Raw genomic sequence first — 18,322 nt, forward strand, 5'->3', positions numbered from 1 at the left:
TTGCTAACATTAAAAATGAATATTCATCAGTAAAGGTATTGGGTATACTTTTGGAAATTCAACAAAAGGCAATAGTATCAGACCGAGATGCAAGATTTAAATCTCGCTTCTGGAAAATTCAACAAAAGGCATTGGATACGCAGTTATAGTATTACATTCTACCCATAAACAGATGGTCAAACAGAAATGCTCAAGCAAATATTGGAAGACATGTTGAGGGTATATGTGATGGATTTTGGAGGAAGCTAGGATAAGTACCTACCCCTTATGAAATTCGCTTATAATAATACTTGCCAAGCCACCATACAAATGGCCACATACGAGGTTTTTTATGGACGAAGATTTCGATCCCCTATCTTTTCAGAAGAAGGGGGGCAAATGACAACTACTAGGCCATAGCTGTTGCAAATTACCAACACTGCAGTCCAGAAGATTAAAGCTAGGATACAAACTGCACAAAGCCGAGAGAAAAGCTATGCAGACCTAATGCGCAAAGACATGGAATTGTTGGTAGGGGATCATATATTCCTAAAGGTAGCACCACATGAGAAGGGTGCTCTGGTAGGGTAAAAAGGGGAAGCTAAGCCTTAGGTTTATCTGTCCCTTTGAGATATTAGAAAGAATTGGATCTGTGGCCTATAGAATCGGGCAATGCCCAAACTTGTCTACAATACATAATATCTTTCATGTATCCATACTACGGAAGTATACCCTAGATCGTTCGCACGTACTGGCTCATGAAACTCTCTTCTTGAGAGATGACATAACGTATAAAGAAGACCCGATTCAAATAATAGACAAGAAAGTCAAATGATTGAGAAACAAGGAAATCTCTCTCGTTAAGGTCCTATGGAAGAATCTTAGACTAGAAGAAGCCACTTGGGAAACAGAAGGCAAATAAGAACCTTGTACCTTGACCTATTTTAGAATAAGCACTTTCGATGACCGAAAGTTTTCAAAGGAGGGGAGAATTTGCAACACTCAAGGTCTCCAATAAGAGACAGTGTATAATCCCTACTAGGTTGTATCTAGAGGCAAAGAAACCGTAAAATTGAAAAAACATTAAGAAAAGATGGTACTTTTTCTAATTTTTATAAACTTCCCGAATCATTAAATTTTTTATAGAATAAGAATTACAAGGTGCTTGAAAAAGGAAGGCTCCGATCGGAGAAGACTTTTCTGGCAGAAGATTCAGAAAAATCAAGAATGAAATTATAGAAATTCTAGACGTTTCAATGGCAGTGGAAAATCCGTCTATAAATTATGAATTAGGGTAGACTATTAGGGGAAAGAAGCAATCTTAATCGAGTACCCAATCGAGAGATACAAGTTTTTTGTTTTGGGGTATCGTGTTCATGGGTTTACCTCGAATTTGAGAACTATAGTCCACTGTTCATTTCCAAACTTGTTCCTGCACCTTCTAAATAAGTTTATCCATAAGTTTGGTGAAGGAAAGAGGTCCTCAAAGTGCTAGTAGGTTTTCACACGAATTAGTCCAGGTTAGGTTACCCTCTAATGTTTTCCTAAGCTAAAACCTCAACTCCTAAAGCCTAACCCATGACATTATGTATAAACCTAGGTTCATCAATAATCCATGTACCAAGTACCTAGAACTATGTGAATAACATGCTAAATAAGTTGCTAGGATCCATATCTAGAAGTAACCATTATCTGTATTACGATGTGTTCTAAAAGGCCCCTATTCCTCTTTAGGTAGGATGTCCTGCAATATGTATCATGAGCTGGATGTCCTGAATATTTACACGGAGCAAATGAAGTTGTAAGCATCATTACATGAGTTGTTAGAAAACATTATTTATTTTTAATTTCATAAAGTTTGTAATGGTAGAATTGTCAAATTGACTTCGTTTTTTTTTTTGGAGATTTAAGGGGATCGAGATTAAATCCGAGCAACTAATTTTTTTTTGTGGGAGGCTATAAATACCCACAAATTATTATGTAAAAATCAGATTTGTGATGAATGAAATTGATCTCCCAAGTTGAGAAGTTCCCCTTCGAAATCCGAGGATCGCGTGTGAGCCATGCAGTCACGCTTTGACATTGTGTGGTTGAGTGAAATTCTCAACCTTCTACTTATTTTTTGGATTTCTTTTCTCCGTATTCATTGTAATTTATCCTGATACAAACAAATTTATTCTTGTAGAGAATGTATTAAGCACATGGATTTATTAATTATGGTGAACTTTTGTATAAAACGAAGTAAACACAACTGGAGTAACATGAGATAGAAGTAAACATAGTAATAAAAAGAAACTACATAAACTTAAAGAAGTGAATCCCATTTTACAATATAAATATTGTTCAATGGTAGCAAAGAAGTAGTTTTGAAAACTAGCCACTCCATATCAATCTATGTTTGGAAAACTAAAATAAAGAAAAAAAATAAATAAAAATATTTTTCAAAAACTTAGTTGGGTGTGAAATTTTGCATAAAATTCAAATGTTTTCTTTTATTTTCTTTTTTATTATTATTATTTTTTTTATTTTTATAAAAGGATAAAACACATAATTTTGAAATAAAACAAAAAAAAAACAAAATAGTTATCAAATGGGCCTAATTTTTAACATATCTATCCTAAAGGAATGCATGGGCTCTAGTGGCAATGCTGCTTCAACTGTGTGATAGACCATGTGAAGTTAATAATAGTAGGTTCTAAAGCACAAAAATATGTGGATAAATTTCATATGTTGAGGTGCGGAAAACATATACACACGGGCAACTAAAAATGATAGATCCACTATAAGGGCATTTGGTCTAGTGGTATAATTTTTTTTTTTTTTTTTTTTACAAATTAGGTGGAATGAACAAACAAAAATAATGAGTTTAAAATTCATAAGAAAAATATAGCATACTAAAATGACTGTTATTATTGGTATCAAATAACAATTCATATCAGCTAAATCTTCCAATTGATAATTAGGCCAGAGAAAGAACTTGAATTTATTTTTATATCTATCAACATGTTTGCTACTTTTATCTAAAACTTGATCACGAGTTTTTCTTATTTGCATTGTTAAATTATGTATTTCTATGAATATCATTTCTATTTCTAGAATTGAAACAAAAACATGTGGATAAATTTCAAATATTGAGGCGCATAAAAGATAGATCCACTACAAGACATTTGGTCTAGTGGTATGATTCTCGCTTCGGGTGCGAGAGGTCTCGAGTTTGATTCTCAAAATGCCCCCAACAATTATATCAAATTGAAGCATGCAATATAATAATATTTGAAATAGGTTTTTTTAAACCTCGAACCAAGAAGTAATTCAGATGGATATTTGGAAAGAAAAAAAAAGGAAGCTATATTTAATTATAATTTACAATGTCTTTATAACATGTTAATTGAAGAGAGAGAACAACAAGAATAAACAAACAAAGGAAATTTGTGTATGTATGATTCTCTTCAACTCTTGGAAACTATGAGGATTCCTCTCCTTTCTTGACATAAAGACTTGCTTTTTCGGGACTTGGACCATAAACAGTCATCTACTCTTACTCCTACTCCCTTCTCTAAGAATCAACATAGCATAATCATTCCATGAAGGCCGAGGTAGTCTTATAAAAGAAGATGAGGGTACCACTTTCAAATCATTCCATGAGGACTTGAGAAAGTTTTGTAAAAGAAGATGAGGGTACCACTTTCTATTGCAGAATTTCTATGTGAATAGAGAATGAACCATATTCTTGGAAGATAAGATAGAGCCTCGAGCCTAACTTCAAAGGCATTACACAAATTGTTCTATGATATTTTTTCTAGGAACTCTTTGTTATGTTGTCCGCTGAAGGTGTCAGGAAAGAGACACACATTCTCTATTGCACTGATCTCCCAATAGAAGTTTTACTCAGGTCATCTGTCGTCACAACCCTTTTAAAGAAGATGCGCCCAAATAACCAGTAAACAATAACATTTAAAGAAGTTTCAGAGAGCGAGAAGAGGATTGTGATAGAAGTTGCCCTAGGTAAAACGTCTTTAAATGTCTTAGCCAATCATGACCTCATAATGAGGAGTCTCTTGGACAACAATAACATATGGACAACAAATGTCTTAGCCAATTGTGACGGTCATGATTGCTCAAGGCGTGTCGCCTAAAAAATCGGTAAACAATAACATTGCTCAAATAACCGCCTTGGACAACAAATCGTTTACAAGAATGGCTGAGACATGCAACATGCAACCATAGGCAACACGCCTTGGGCAATCATGACTGTGACATCTGCCCCCACACAATTTATTGGATGAGGCTGACTTTAGGTCTCTCGATGTGTTTCCAGCTGATCTCATAATGAGGAGTCTCTTCCAACCTACTAGGTGTTGTTGAAAATCACTTCTCGGTTTGTTGAGTCTTCATGTCTTCTCTGTTCGTGTCTTTCCTACTTTCTTCGCTTGAAACTTTTTTCTTATTTGTATGACGTCATACCACCTGCTTCTTCTTGATGTTTTCTTGGTCAAAATAATAACGTTTCAAGTTACTAACGTGGACAACAAGGTTAGTCCGCATCCATAAGAGCAATTGGATTCTATATGATGTCTTCATAATCTGATGGATAACTTTAACTAGTCCATAGTATTTTCACACAAGTTTTTGGTTCTTGTTGCTTTGAACTCGAAGTTTATTTGAACTTAACTTATATGAACTCTTTATTTTTCTTAAAATTATTGTGGTTGACGCTTCCGACTGACCCTTCTCTTCATCCGTCTAGATGATATTTACGTGTGAACATGTGTTGCTTCAGTGGTTTGTTTCTGTCTCCCTTCTTCAGTATCTGACCTTGTTTTTGTCTCTTCTGGTGGGGATAAATCCATTATCTGACCTTGTTTTGCGTCGTGGTGTTCATGTAGTGGCAACAAGGTTTCTATTGAGGTTGGCTCCCTCGAGCTCCCCTTTTCAATTACAACAGTAGCAACAAGCGTAGATTCATCATGGCTATGATTCTTTCTCAACCGTAGTATCGACATGATTTTCAACCCTCTTGGTTGATGGATGTTTTTCTGAATGATCATCAGGTTAGACTCCATTACTACTAGACATTTTGCTAGGGGCATGTAAATGACTTTATGTTTAAGTAGGACGTTCATTCCTGACACGACGTCGAAGTCATCCATTTAACCTATCACTAAACAATTTGCCTATTCCAAGGCTCCAGCTTGATTAGAGTTCTCATTGTGACTCTTAAGACAGGCAAAGCTTCCAATTTGATGGCATTCATCTTTCCTTTATCTTGATGCCAAAGGATGTTAAAATATTTTGCATCGGTCTCCATCATGAGTTGTGGGTGGCTCTAGAGTTGACAATGGTGTTCCTTACTACTTTGTGCTTTACCCAAACCTCGACATACATAATATTATATATTCATTTAACTATAACACATATGGTCCATAAAAGAATTGAAACACTTGTGCTCATTAATATTATAATGGCTACTACCTAAATTATAACCTAAAGTTGATAATTGATGTCCAATTAGCCAACCCTAAATTTGTAATCATTGTGGAGTGATTGAAATTACAATGGAAGTAGTTTAAACTCCTAGTATCTTAAAAGAAGTTGGTCTCTTCTAATAAAACACGAAGTTCTCTTTAATATCATTAATACAATTATGCTAGACATGAAACTAAAACTGCGTTCAATTTAACTCCATTTTATTGTCATCTTGAATGACGTGTAGGATATATTCTTGATTTACCTTGATATTTCATATTAGTTAAGCTTTTTGCAAAATCACAATTAGACAACAACAACGATGAACTTGGGTCTGTTTATTATTTTAAAGAAAATTTCTTTCTCCATCTGCAACTAAATTCATATTACGCTAAGAAACAAATTTTTTGGGTTGTAGTTTATTCGATAACACTTGCATATTAGAACAATTAAACATTACATGTCTTACTTACAAGTAAAATACTAGACCATCAATTTTTTATTTTATAGTCCAACAACCGCTCAAGAAAATAGATTTCAAACTTGAGAGAAAAAAATATATTGAGTAGGAGTTAAAAATATTGCATTTTCCTTAGAAAGGGCATTTGGTCTAGTGGTATGATTCTCGCTTAGGGTGCAAGAGGTCCCGTGTTTAATTCTCGGACTCCACAAAAAGAATAAATTCTTTTTTCTTCTCTCTAGTAATTCTATTCTTTTTTCTTCTCTCTATAGTAATTCTATTCTTTTTTCTTCTCTCTATAGTAATTCTATTTTTTCTTCTTTCTATAGTAATTCTATTTTTTCTCCTTTCTATAGTAATTCTATTTTTTCTTCTCTCTATAGCTATTCTTTTTCTTCTCTCTTTCTTCTCTCTATAGTAATTCTGTTCTTTTTTCTTTTCTCTATAGTAATTCTATTCTTTTTCTTCTCTCTATAGTAATTATTTTCTTTTTTCTTCTCTATATAGTAATTCTATTCTTTTTTCTTCTCTCTATAGTAATTCTATTCTTTTTTTCTCTATAGTCATTCTATTCTTTTTCTTCTCTCTTTCTTCTCTATATATAGTAATTCTATTCTTTTTTCTTCTCTCTATAGTAATTCTATTCTTTTCTTATCTCTATAGTAATTTTATTCTTTTCTTCTCTCTATAGTAATTCTATTCTTTTTCTTCTCTCTTTCTTCTCTGTATAGTAATTCTATTCTTTTTTCTTCTCTTATAGTAATTCTATTTTTTTTTCTTTTCTCTATAGTAATTCTGTAAGTGTTTGGGATACAATTACAAAAAAAAAAAAAATACAAAAAAACTCAAACACAAAAGACAGACTAACGCTACATAACAACCTCATCTGTGAGTGCACAACCTTTGAAGGCTCCCTCGTCTCAACGATAAGTTCTATTACGAACCCATCCAAAATAATCACACCTGTGACCGCATCTCCTGACTTTAAACTGCAAGTCTAAACCTTGTTTCGTCACGAAAGCTTTAGAGATAAATCTATCATTACAACAATATTTTTCTCTTAATTTATAATTAGTCATAAAAGGTCATAATTTGGTATAAATTTGGTCTAGATTCAAAACTTTCAAATCGTACTGTTCCTTAACCAGATTCAAATCCAGATTCTTGAACTCCTAGTACCATATATAAAGTTGGTATCCTCTAATAAAACAAGAATTTCTCTTAAAATCATTAAATTCTTATAGACTCCAGGCTCAATATCATTAATACAATTATGTTTTATCTTGAACACGCCAAACATGAAACTAAAGTGCATTCAATTTAACTCCATTTTATTGCCATCTTGAATGATGTGTGGGTATATTCTTGATTTACCTTCAAGTTCTTGTGACATAACAGTTCATATTAGTTAAGCTTTTTGCAAAATCACAAGTTAAAAGACAACAACGATGAACCTAGGTCTATTAGTCAATTCAAAGACATCTCCATCTTATCGATAATAATAGTTCAACTAAATCCATATTATGCAAAGAAACAAGGTTACGACTCATAAAAACAACTACCTAAATTATGTCCTAAAAATTTGAAAATATAAGTTGAAGTTGATAATTACACAAAAATTTCCATAAATCCATGAATTCGTGTCCAATTAGTCAACCCTAAAAATTGTAACTAGCATATAGTAATTGAAGCTCCACATGAAGTAATTTAAGCTCCACATGAGTTTATAGGTTCATAGTACAAGGAAATGTTGCTCTTCCTTTTTATTTAAGATTTTGATATTTAAGAAAAAAGAAAATGAATAAAAGTAGGAGACATTTTATAGATTTAGGAGGAGTAAGTGAAAACAAAAAGGGAGTCATGACCCATTTTCGGTGGGTTCTCGAAGCACGGATTGCAAGTTAAAAGAGGTTGAAAACAAAGTAAAATGTTTTCTCGAAATAAAAAAAAGAATTAAAATATAATGAACATATATATTTACATTATATTCAAAATAGAGTTTATAGGTTCATAGTACAAAATAAGGGAAATGTTAAAAAAAAACATTTTAAAACATTAAAACATAAAAAATAGTTGGTGTTGTTTGTCTAGGGCAACTACTCTTAGTTACATGAAAGATATGGAAAACATTGAGTGAGTACAAGACTGTGGGTGCTTGGATACCACACTCTTTTCTTAATGTACATGGAATCGGTAATTATTTGGTGACCTCTTGATCTGCAGTCAAATGCTCTACCACTGAGCTATGGACCCATTTTGCATGATTTCATCTTTAGTGACCCCTTCTACAGAGTGCCAGTCCAAAAGTGTAAAAAGACCCATTTTGCATGATTTCATCTTTAGTGACCCCTTCTACAGAGTGCCAGTCCAAAAGTGTAAAAAATGTCTGTCCAAAATAAAAGGGCCCAACCAAGTTCAAACGGGTGATCGGTCAAATTCTCTACCACTGAGCCATGGATCCATTTTGTAGGATTTTAACCTTACAAACGGGTGATCGGTCAAATTCTCTACCACTGAGCCATGGATCCATTTTGTAGGATTTTAACCTTAGTAACGGGTGATCGGTCAAATTCTCTACCACTGAGCCATGGATCCATTTTGTAGGATTTTAACCTTAGTTACCCCTTAGACATAGTGTCGGTCCAAAAAGTGTAACAAATTTCTATCCTAGATAGAAGGGCCCAATTAGGTTCGAATGTGTGACCTCTTGATCTGCAATCAAATGCTCTAACATTGAGCTATGGTCCCATTTTGTATGATCTCAACCTTAGTGACCCCTTCTACCGATTATCGATCCAAAAGTGACCCTACCGAATCGGCTATGGACCAATTTTGTATAAATTGGTGGATTACCTATCGGGAATTAAACACAAGTCGTTAGATTCAAAGTTGAAAGTGCTAATCACTACACCATAGAACCACTTGTTAAACTTTATTTTGGCAACGATTTTGATAAGCGCCAACAACGCTGGATTTTGCAAAGCTAGAGGTCGTAGTATGCTTACAGACTTTCACAAGGTGTTTTCAACTTCTTTTATAGGTAATTGAACTTTTGAGAACATGCAAATGATTGGTTGGATTAGTATTAGTTTGAGAAGACAAAGGAGAGAAGAGAGACTTTGTTAGAAACTCTCCCATAGGTAATCTCCCAAGGTGCTTTCAACTTCTTTTATAGGTAGAATTTTAAAATCAAACCACAACAAAATTTAGTTTTATCTAGCAAAATTATTTTTTTGTTTGAAATAAGATTATTCCCTTCTTTTTCTAAAACTAAATTTGACTCTGGAATAGATTTTAATAGTTTTAGTGATTAAAATTTCTTTAAAATTTTTGTACATAGAGTACAATGAAAATAATACTTTTTTTTTTATATATACAATTTTGTAATTGGTATGGTATTATTTGAGGCTTTTGAATGAAATATGATAATTGATTCTCTGTCCTCTTTGACAATTTTAGATACCTTCATATCCAATATTTGATGCGTCACGTTTCATTATGAGATCTGCCCTTGGGTCAATAAGACTTAAGCAGAGAGTTTATTTGACTAATGATTTGATTTTTTTGGGTCGTAGAGATATCCCTTACAAATCAAGACTTTATATTATTTTGAAGACACTCATCAAGACATTTGTAAATGTGCCTGATATCTTTAAGGATATAAGACACGTAATGGAGAGAACCTAAAAAGTTGGCTTTTCTAGGATACGTCATCACCAAAGTTTGAGACAAAGACCATTGGATGGGTTTTAATAAGGCTAAAATAAATTTAAAATCCAAGAAAATGGATCTGAGTTTGATATTATTTGATTTGGGTATGGACACAACTAGCTGATTTCTTTTGATTACATTAATGAATATATGTAGATGTTTAAAGTGTTGATCTTAATGGTTTTAGAAAATATCAACACATCATCAATATAAACTATCGAATTTTTTTGAAAGGATTGAAAATATCATTCATAATCTTCTGAATTTCGGATTGAGCATTTTTTAGCCTAAATGGCATGACGTTCCTCTCATATTTTCTAAATTGGACATTAAATGCTATTTTATATTTGTTCATTTTAAGAAATTAGAATTTTCCAAAATCCCAATTTCATGTCGAATTTTATAAAAACATTTGACTCTAAATTCTTTATATCAAATCATTTTTGTTTTGAATTGGATATCTTATTTATTCTAAAACCTTATTCAAAGGTTTGTAGTTAATTACCAATATCTGAATTTCTGGTTTCTTTTCACCATGTCGTTAACCTAAAATGTCAGACATGACCACCTGCTCTTTGAAAACCTTATCAACTTCCTCTGCAAAATATCACCTAAAATGTCACAGTATTTAGTGTTTGATGCTTTTTGACTTAACCCTAGAGTTCTATTTACAGTGAACTTGTGATAATTTTTGTCAAATTATATATTTGAATACCTAATACATTAAGATATAATATCTTATTTAAATAATATTAAAATGTGGTATAATATCATAATGCATGTTTAATTAATATGAATCTCATTCAAATTTCAAATATATATTTTTATTTAATGTTTATGATACACATCAATTATTTTAATATTTAACATATCAAATACGTTAATATGTTTTGATATTATACTTCAAGACTATAGGAACTTTCTCAGAGGACCTGAGAGTTACATCGGCCCACAATGCATCTCATGGACGATGCAAAACTATGGTGGCGCTTGAAGGTGAATTGTATAAAAAACTGGTCATCCACCAAAAAATTATGGGAAGACCATTGATGGAATTGAAGCAATCGACGCTCCCCTGTATGGGTTTCCAATCAAAGACCTAATGTTTGATGTTGAGTCTTTTGAAGGAAGAGCCACGTGATCGAACAACAAGAAATGTGGCAGTATCTCTGAGAACTCTATCACACACATAAAAAAAACGTGTCGAAGAGTTAGACATTACACAGAAGATCTGGCTTTCATCGAGGAGACCCGAGTTTGATTCTCGACAGAAATTTTATTTTCTTATTTCTTTTATTTTATAGTTTCATCTTTTGTCACCAATTATATTTAAACTTTACCTAGGTTTGAGAAGCACTATTATGGATGAGTTCAATAGTATCTTAAATTCAAAAGACTTTTATGAACTTGGTTTGAGAGGCACTATAATGGTCAAGTTCAATAGTATCTTACATTAAAAAGACTTTTATGAACATTGAACCTTTAACAGGGTTATGTCATAGATATTTGGTTCAATTTCAACAAGTGAGGTTGAGGTCATTCAAATGGTTAATGTGATAATACGGTCATTTTCAAGGTCTCTTTTGTTGAACGCCATCATGGCTGAGATGACTGAGATGAGCACCAGAGTGAGTTTGACAAGGAGGGTCGTAGAGAACCACACCCCAAGCTAAGCTCATGTTGGGCTTAACAAACTGAAAATTCAAAAACACAAACCCTTAAATGGGAACAAGGATGCTAAGGAATTAAAAAAACTTTATTTTTGACGTTGAACAATACTTGAAGGTTACTGGAACTTGCTCATAGAACTTAAGAGTTACGTTGGCCACAATGCATCTCATGGACGGTTGCGCTCGAAGGTGGATGATATAAAAAATTTGTCATGCACCATAAACTCATGGGAAGACCGTTGATGGAATCGATGCAATCGACGCTCCCCTTAATGGGTTGCCAATTAAAGACCTGACGTTTGATGTTGACTCTTTTGAAGAAAAAGCCACATGATGGAACATCTCAAAATGTCGCAGTAGCTCTAAGAACTCTATCATACGACCTGAGAGTTGAGGGCTACAAGAACTTTCTCATACGACCTGAGAGTTACGTTAGCCGCAATGCATCTCATGGACGATGCAAAACTATGGTAGTGCTCGAAGGTGAATGGTATAAAAAATGGGTCATGCACCATAAACTCATGGGAAGATCGTTGATGGAATCGATGCAATCGACGCTCCCCTGGATAGGTTGCCAATCAAAGACCAAACATTTGATATTGACTCTTTTGAAGAAAGAGCCACACAATCTCACAGCTCGAAACATCGCGGTAGCCCTAAGAACTCTAACACACATAGGGAAGGACGTGTCGAAGAGTTAGACATTAAAAAGAAAATATTATGCTAAAACTCTTCAGCGTTCTGACAAAAGACTTTAGGACATCTTCACCAAAAATTCATTGTTATCCAACAGTCAAGATATCTAGCTTTCACCCACGATCCGAGTTCGATTCCCGGCAATGGAATATTATTTTCTTATTTCATTTTATTTTACAGTTTCTATCTTAGACTAATAGGACTTTTATGAACTTTGTACCTTTGATAGAGTTATGTTATAGATATTTTGTTCAATTTCAAATGGTTAATGCGATAATCTAGTCATTTTCGAGGTCTCTCTTGTTGAACGACATCATGGTTGAGATGAGCAAGTGATTCAAATGGTTAATGCGATAATCCAGTCGTTTTCGAGGTCTCTCTTGTTGAACGACGTCATGGTTGAGATCAGCAGGTGATTCAAATGGTTAATGCGATAATCCAGTCGTTTTCGAGTTCTCTCTTGTTGAACGACATCATGGTTGAGATGAGCACTCGAGTGAGTTTGACAAGTTGGGCTGTAGAGAACCACACCTCAAGACAAGTTCATGTGGGCTTAACAAACTTAAAATCCAAGAACACAACCCCTTAAATAGAAACCGGGATGCTAAGGAATTAAAAAGCTTTATTTTTTACGTAGAACAATACTTGACGGTTACTGGAACTTGTTCATAGGACCTAAGAGTTACGTTGGCCGCAATGCATCTCACGGACGATGCAAAACTATGGTGGCGCTCGAAGGTGAATGGTATAAAAAATGGGTCATGCACCATAAACTCATGGGAAGACTGTTGATGGAATCGGTGTAATCGACGCTCCTTTGGATGGGTTGCCAATCAAAGACCTGATGTTTGATGTTTACCCTTTTGAAGAAAGAGTCACACGATCGAATAGCTCGAAACGTCGCGGTAATTCTGAGAACTCTATCACACACATGAAAGGACGTGTCAAAGAATTAGACATTACCCAAAACATCATAGTAAAACTCTTGAGCAATTAGCTAAAAGACTTTAGGACAACTACACCAAAAATTCATTGTAGTACAACGGTTTTGATATTTGGCTTTCACCTAGGAGATTCTGGTTTGATTATCTCAAATTGAATATTATTTTCTTATTTCTTTTTATTTTATAGTTTCATCTTTTGTCACCAATTATATTTAAACTTTACCTCATTTTGAGAGGTACTTTAATGGTCAAGTTCAATAGTATCTTAGATTAAAAACTTTTATGAACATCGTACCTATGTTAGTGTTATGTTATAGATATTTGTTTCAATTTCAACAAGTGGGGTTGAGGTGATTCAAATGGTTAATGCGATAATCCGGCTATTTTCGAGGTCTCTCTTGTTGAACACCATCATGGTTGAGATGAGCACCCGAGTGAGTTTGACAAGGAGACTTGAATTTAAACTTTACCTACGTTTGAGAGGCACTATAATGGTCAAGTTCAATGGTATTTTAGATTAACAAGACTTTTATGAACTTCGTACCTTTGTTAGTGTTACTTTGTACCTTTGTTTGTGTTACTTTGTACCTATGTTAGTGTTATGTTATAGTCATTTGGTCAAGTTCAACAAGTGGGGTTGAGGTGATTCAAATGGTTAATGTCACTTTATTTGATTCAAATTGTTAATGTGATAATCCAGTTGAATAGTTACAGGTTATCTCCAAGGTCTCTCTTATTGAATGCCAACAAGGTTGAAATGATTGAGATGAGAACCTGAGTGAGTTTGACAAAATTGAAATAAAATCAAATAAAATCACTAAAAAAAAATCAAAAAAATTGAAAAAAAAATTAGCCGTATGACACTTCCTTCAACTCGATGGGCCGTAAATCAAGGATTCCTTCGCCCAAGACCCATGATCCAACTCCCAGCATGGAAATGATAAGCTATAGAATCATTCCAAGAACCTCAATGACAACTGGATGTGTCATCGGCGTTAGAAGAACGACCGCATCAGAGCAAGTCATGGGGATAGAAGATCCCGTTGAAGGATGATAGACCAACCGTAATCTTCAGCCCAATGAACCAAGCTTTTGTAGAAGCAATAACCCTTGTATTAAAGAAATTAACACATTCTTATACAAAATTTGGATCAACCAAGAGATAAAGCTAGAATTAGATAATGAGATCCAAGATTGAGAAACAAGATTTGGATCAACTACTCATGAAATGATGCTTGCAACTTCATCCACTACTTCAACCGTGCAAATATTTACTTTTGAATCTTCAAATGGTCTTGACTCAAACGAATCGGCTTGTAACACATGAAATGATGGTTGAACCTAGCCTATCCAATTTTCTAGATGAAGTATGAATGCTTTGTTGAATCTTCTTGGCCTTTGGTTGTGTAATAGGTCTAGTTTGAACACCATGATTCTTATCGTCATCCCCCTCCTCAAAAGGATTCGTCCTCGAATCAGAAAAATCATCACCTACATCAAAAGGACTCAACTCAGCAACATTGAAAGTAGAATGTACATCGTGATTCTTATCATCATCCCCGTTTTCAGGATTCGTCATCGAATTAGAAAAATCATCACCTACATCAAAATGACTCAACTTAGCAACATTGAAAGTAGAATGTATTGACGATTCTACGGGAACATCAATTTTATTGTTCCATGCAATAAAATGAGTCATTTTACTAAATATCTTATAGAGCATTTATAGTATCACGCTAACATTAAAATGAAAATTCATTATTAAAATTATTTATGCTAATTCATTGATATTTTAAAAAGAAATCATCTAAATTAAGTTATAATTTAATAATTTTCGACCCTCTCAAAACTGAGTTATCTTCACTAATATTTGAAAAAATAAAAATTCATAAGTAAAGCTATTTCCACTGATTCATTATATTTTAAAAAAAATAATAATTCAGCTAAACTATAACATGCAATGAATGCAGATCGAACACAAGACCTTCCCAATATTCAATCTAATGCTCTCCCCACAATGCTCTCCCCACTAAGCCATTCCAGATAACATAAAAAATGAATAATCACAAGTTTTAGATTGAATAGTCAAGTTATGCAATTTAGTCAACCTATGCCAGTTGGATAAAAAACGATATTTCCACTAATTCATTATATTTTAAACATAAATAATCACTAATTTTGGAAAGAATAGTCAAATTATGCAATATGAACCAAGTGCGGTGAACGTGGATCGAACACGTGACCTTCAGATCTTCAGTCTGATGCTCTCCCAACTGAGCTATCCCCGCAATCATTAGAAATGATTTCATCAATAAATATATTTTCGCTAATTCATTGAGATTTTAAAAAGAAATAATGACTTATTTTTTTTATTGAATAGTCAGGTTATGCAAATAGAAACAAGTGCGGTGAACGTGGAGATCGAACACATGACCTTCAAATCTTAAATCTGACGGTCTCCAAACTGAGCTATCCCCGCTAACATTAAAAATGAAAGTTTTTAAGTAAAGGTATTTCGGCTAATTAATTGAAATGATCACTAATTTTAGATTGAATAGTCAAATTGTGCAACGTGAACCATGTGTGGTGAACGTGGATCGAACAGGAGACCTTCAAATCTTCAATCTAACGCTCTCTCAACTGAACTATCCACACTAATGCTAAAAAGTAAAGGCATTTTCGCTACTTCATTGAAATTTTAAATAGAAATAATCACTAATATTTAATAAGATATTCAAGTTATCCAACTTGTATAAGGTGTGGTGAACTATAACACGTTAGGTATTTCCAATCATTCATTGAGATTTCAGAAAGGAACAATGACTAATTTTAGATTGAATAGTCGGGTTATGCATCTAGAATCAGGTGCGGTGAACGTGGAGATCAAACACGTGACCTTCAAATCTTCAGTCTGATTCTCTCCCAACAGAGCTATCCACGCTAATATTAAAAATGAAAATTCATAAGAAAAGGTATTTCCGCTAATTCATTATGTTTAAAAAAGAAATAATTACTAATTTTAGATTGAATAAGCAAGTTATGTTTTTAGATTGTATAGTCAGTATGGAAATGGCAACAAGAAATAAATGGACAGATTTAAAGAAAAGAAAAACATAAACGAATCAACAAGAGATAAAATCAATTATAGAATATGCCATATAGATGCAACCTAGGCTCTGATACCAAATTGATTAGGCAACCCTAGTCATCAACCCAACCATGAAGTTTAGTTGAAGCAAAAAACCTTGAATCAAGAAATTAACTAATTCTCCACACTTTTGTTTTTGTATTTTTTTTAGTAGGGTTTGATCTTCTTGTTAGATATTCGCCAACTATTCTCAAGTGGCAAGTCACTAGTCATCTGATCTTTCAGGAGTCATATGTCATATAGTCATATATTGCATATTCGTCAACTCACCTACTAGAACTTGAATCGATAATCGGGAAAATGGTAAGAGCATAACTAAATTACCTCATTTCTGGTATGCTTAGAAGAGTTAAACTACATGGCACCAATGGCCGGAAATAGCTTAGATAAGCTAAATAGGGCACAACGGTAATAACTCAATTTTAAAAACTTCACAGCACAGCTATAATAACTCAATTTTCAAGGCTTCAAATCATTTTTCATGATACAAAGAAAAAAATTGATAAAAATTGTTACGAGATTCGAAAAATAAGGACAACTACACGTAACACATAGAACTGACCTGACAAAGAAAAAAATTGATAAAAATTGAAACGAGATTTGAAAACTAAGGACAACAACTCGTAACACATAGAACTGACGGCTCGAGACGACCCTCCTCTGTGACCTTAACTAACAATTAGTGATCCCCGAAAAAGGAAAAGTAATATATAGTGCAACTAAATAAGTAACCTACTTGTAGGCGGTAATCGAATCCTTGGTCGAGCAAGTTGCCACGAATTTTTCTCTATGTTAGAGAAAGTTCAGGTGTAGATTATATGTAACGACCCTAGTTTTCTAGGGACCTAGAGTCACTAGAATATGCATGATGTAACTGCTTTATGCGAAAATATTTTTTACATTATGTTTTCATATCAAAGGTACCCTTAAAAATAACTCAACATTATTATTAAGGATGCTAGATTAAGACTAACAATGTTAGGAATCATAAACCTCCATAATTATATGACATTGTCCATTTTGGTTGAAGGGTTAAATTTTTCCACATACTAAAATGGAATGATTCATTCCCATGGCCTAAAAAAGAGCTTGAACCTCCCCAACATTATCGTTAACCATCATGTGCTCTAACCAACTGAACTATTCCAAAAAATTATGAGTATTAGCCTAGATATTGTCTACTTTGGCTCGTTACATATCGTCGTCAACCGCACGGTTTTAAAACGCGTCTAATAGTGAGAGATTTCCACATCTTATAAGAAATGTTTCATCCCCTCCCCAACCGATGTGGGATTTCACAATCCACCCCTTTGTGTTCCCAGTAATCTCGTTGGCACACCACCCGATGACTAGCTCTGATACAATTTGTTACAAACCAAGCCCACCTCTATCAGATATTGTCTACTTTAGCTAATTACGTATCGTCATCAGCCTCACGATTTTAAAATATGTCTACTAAGATGAGGTATCTACAACCTTAAAGAAAATTCTTGGTTCCCCTCTCCAATTGCTAGCAAATATATATTTTTTTTTTCTGTTACTTATCGTTGTATGTTTAAAAGTTTTAAAATGCGTCTATTAGGGAGAGTTTTCCACATCCTTATAAGGAATGCTTCATTCCCCTCTCCAAAAAATGTTAGATCACAAAATAAATAGTCAAGATGGTCGAGTGGTCTAAGGCCCCATACATAAGTTTTAGTCCTCATGAGAGGGCGTGGGTTCAAATCCCACTTTTGAAACTTTAATATTAACTATTAGGGTAAGTTTTCTTTTGTTCATTCTTGGTTTCTTTGATACTTGTTCTTAATACACATTTCAGAGTCCTTATCACAAGTGTTTAACTTAATAAATTGTACTTGGAGTAGGCATACAAAACACACACAAATATGCTAGTTTAATCTTATATTCTCACTCTATCAAATTGCTAGTTTAATCTTTCCACTTTTGATTTTTTATTAAACGATTAGTCTGTCAAATTGCTAGTTAAGTGTTTAAAGGCATACTTACTTGGTCTGGTAGGGAGTTCTCCTAAGCTAGGCCATAGAGAAACCTTGGGCTCTGATACCACTCTGTAAGGATCGGGCTATCGCGATGGTTTCTAAAAGACGGAAAATTTTTTCGTGAAATAAACAAAAAAATTTAAAAAATTATATTCACATAATATCAAAATAAAGTTTATACATAAGTATTTAAAACACAACATACTAGTTAAAACATAAAATAAGGAACGGGCACAAAACATTTTAAA

The 18,322-nt window shown here is 33.7% G+C and overlaps 1 non-coding gene across 1 annotated transcript; it reads right to left on the bottom strand.

Annotated features, from left to right (window-relative positions):
• Positions 1-15,141: 15,141 nt before the first annotated feature.
• TRNAF-GAA lies at positions 15,142-15,214 on the bottom strand. Its single transcript has one exon. It is a non-coding gene; the product is annotated as a tRNA-Phe (tRNA).
• Positions 15,215-18,322: the final 3,108 nt, after the last annotated feature.

The sequence above is a fragment of the Cucurbita moschata genome, unplaced genomic scaffold (assembly GCF_002738365.1).
Source record: "Cucurbita moschata cultivar Rifu unplaced genomic scaffold, Cmos_1.0 Cmo_Scf00046, whole genome shotgun sequence".
NCBI classification, from domain to species: Eukaryota; Viridiplantae; Streptophyta; class Magnoliopsida; order Cucurbitales; family Cucurbitaceae; genus Cucurbita; species Cucurbita moschata.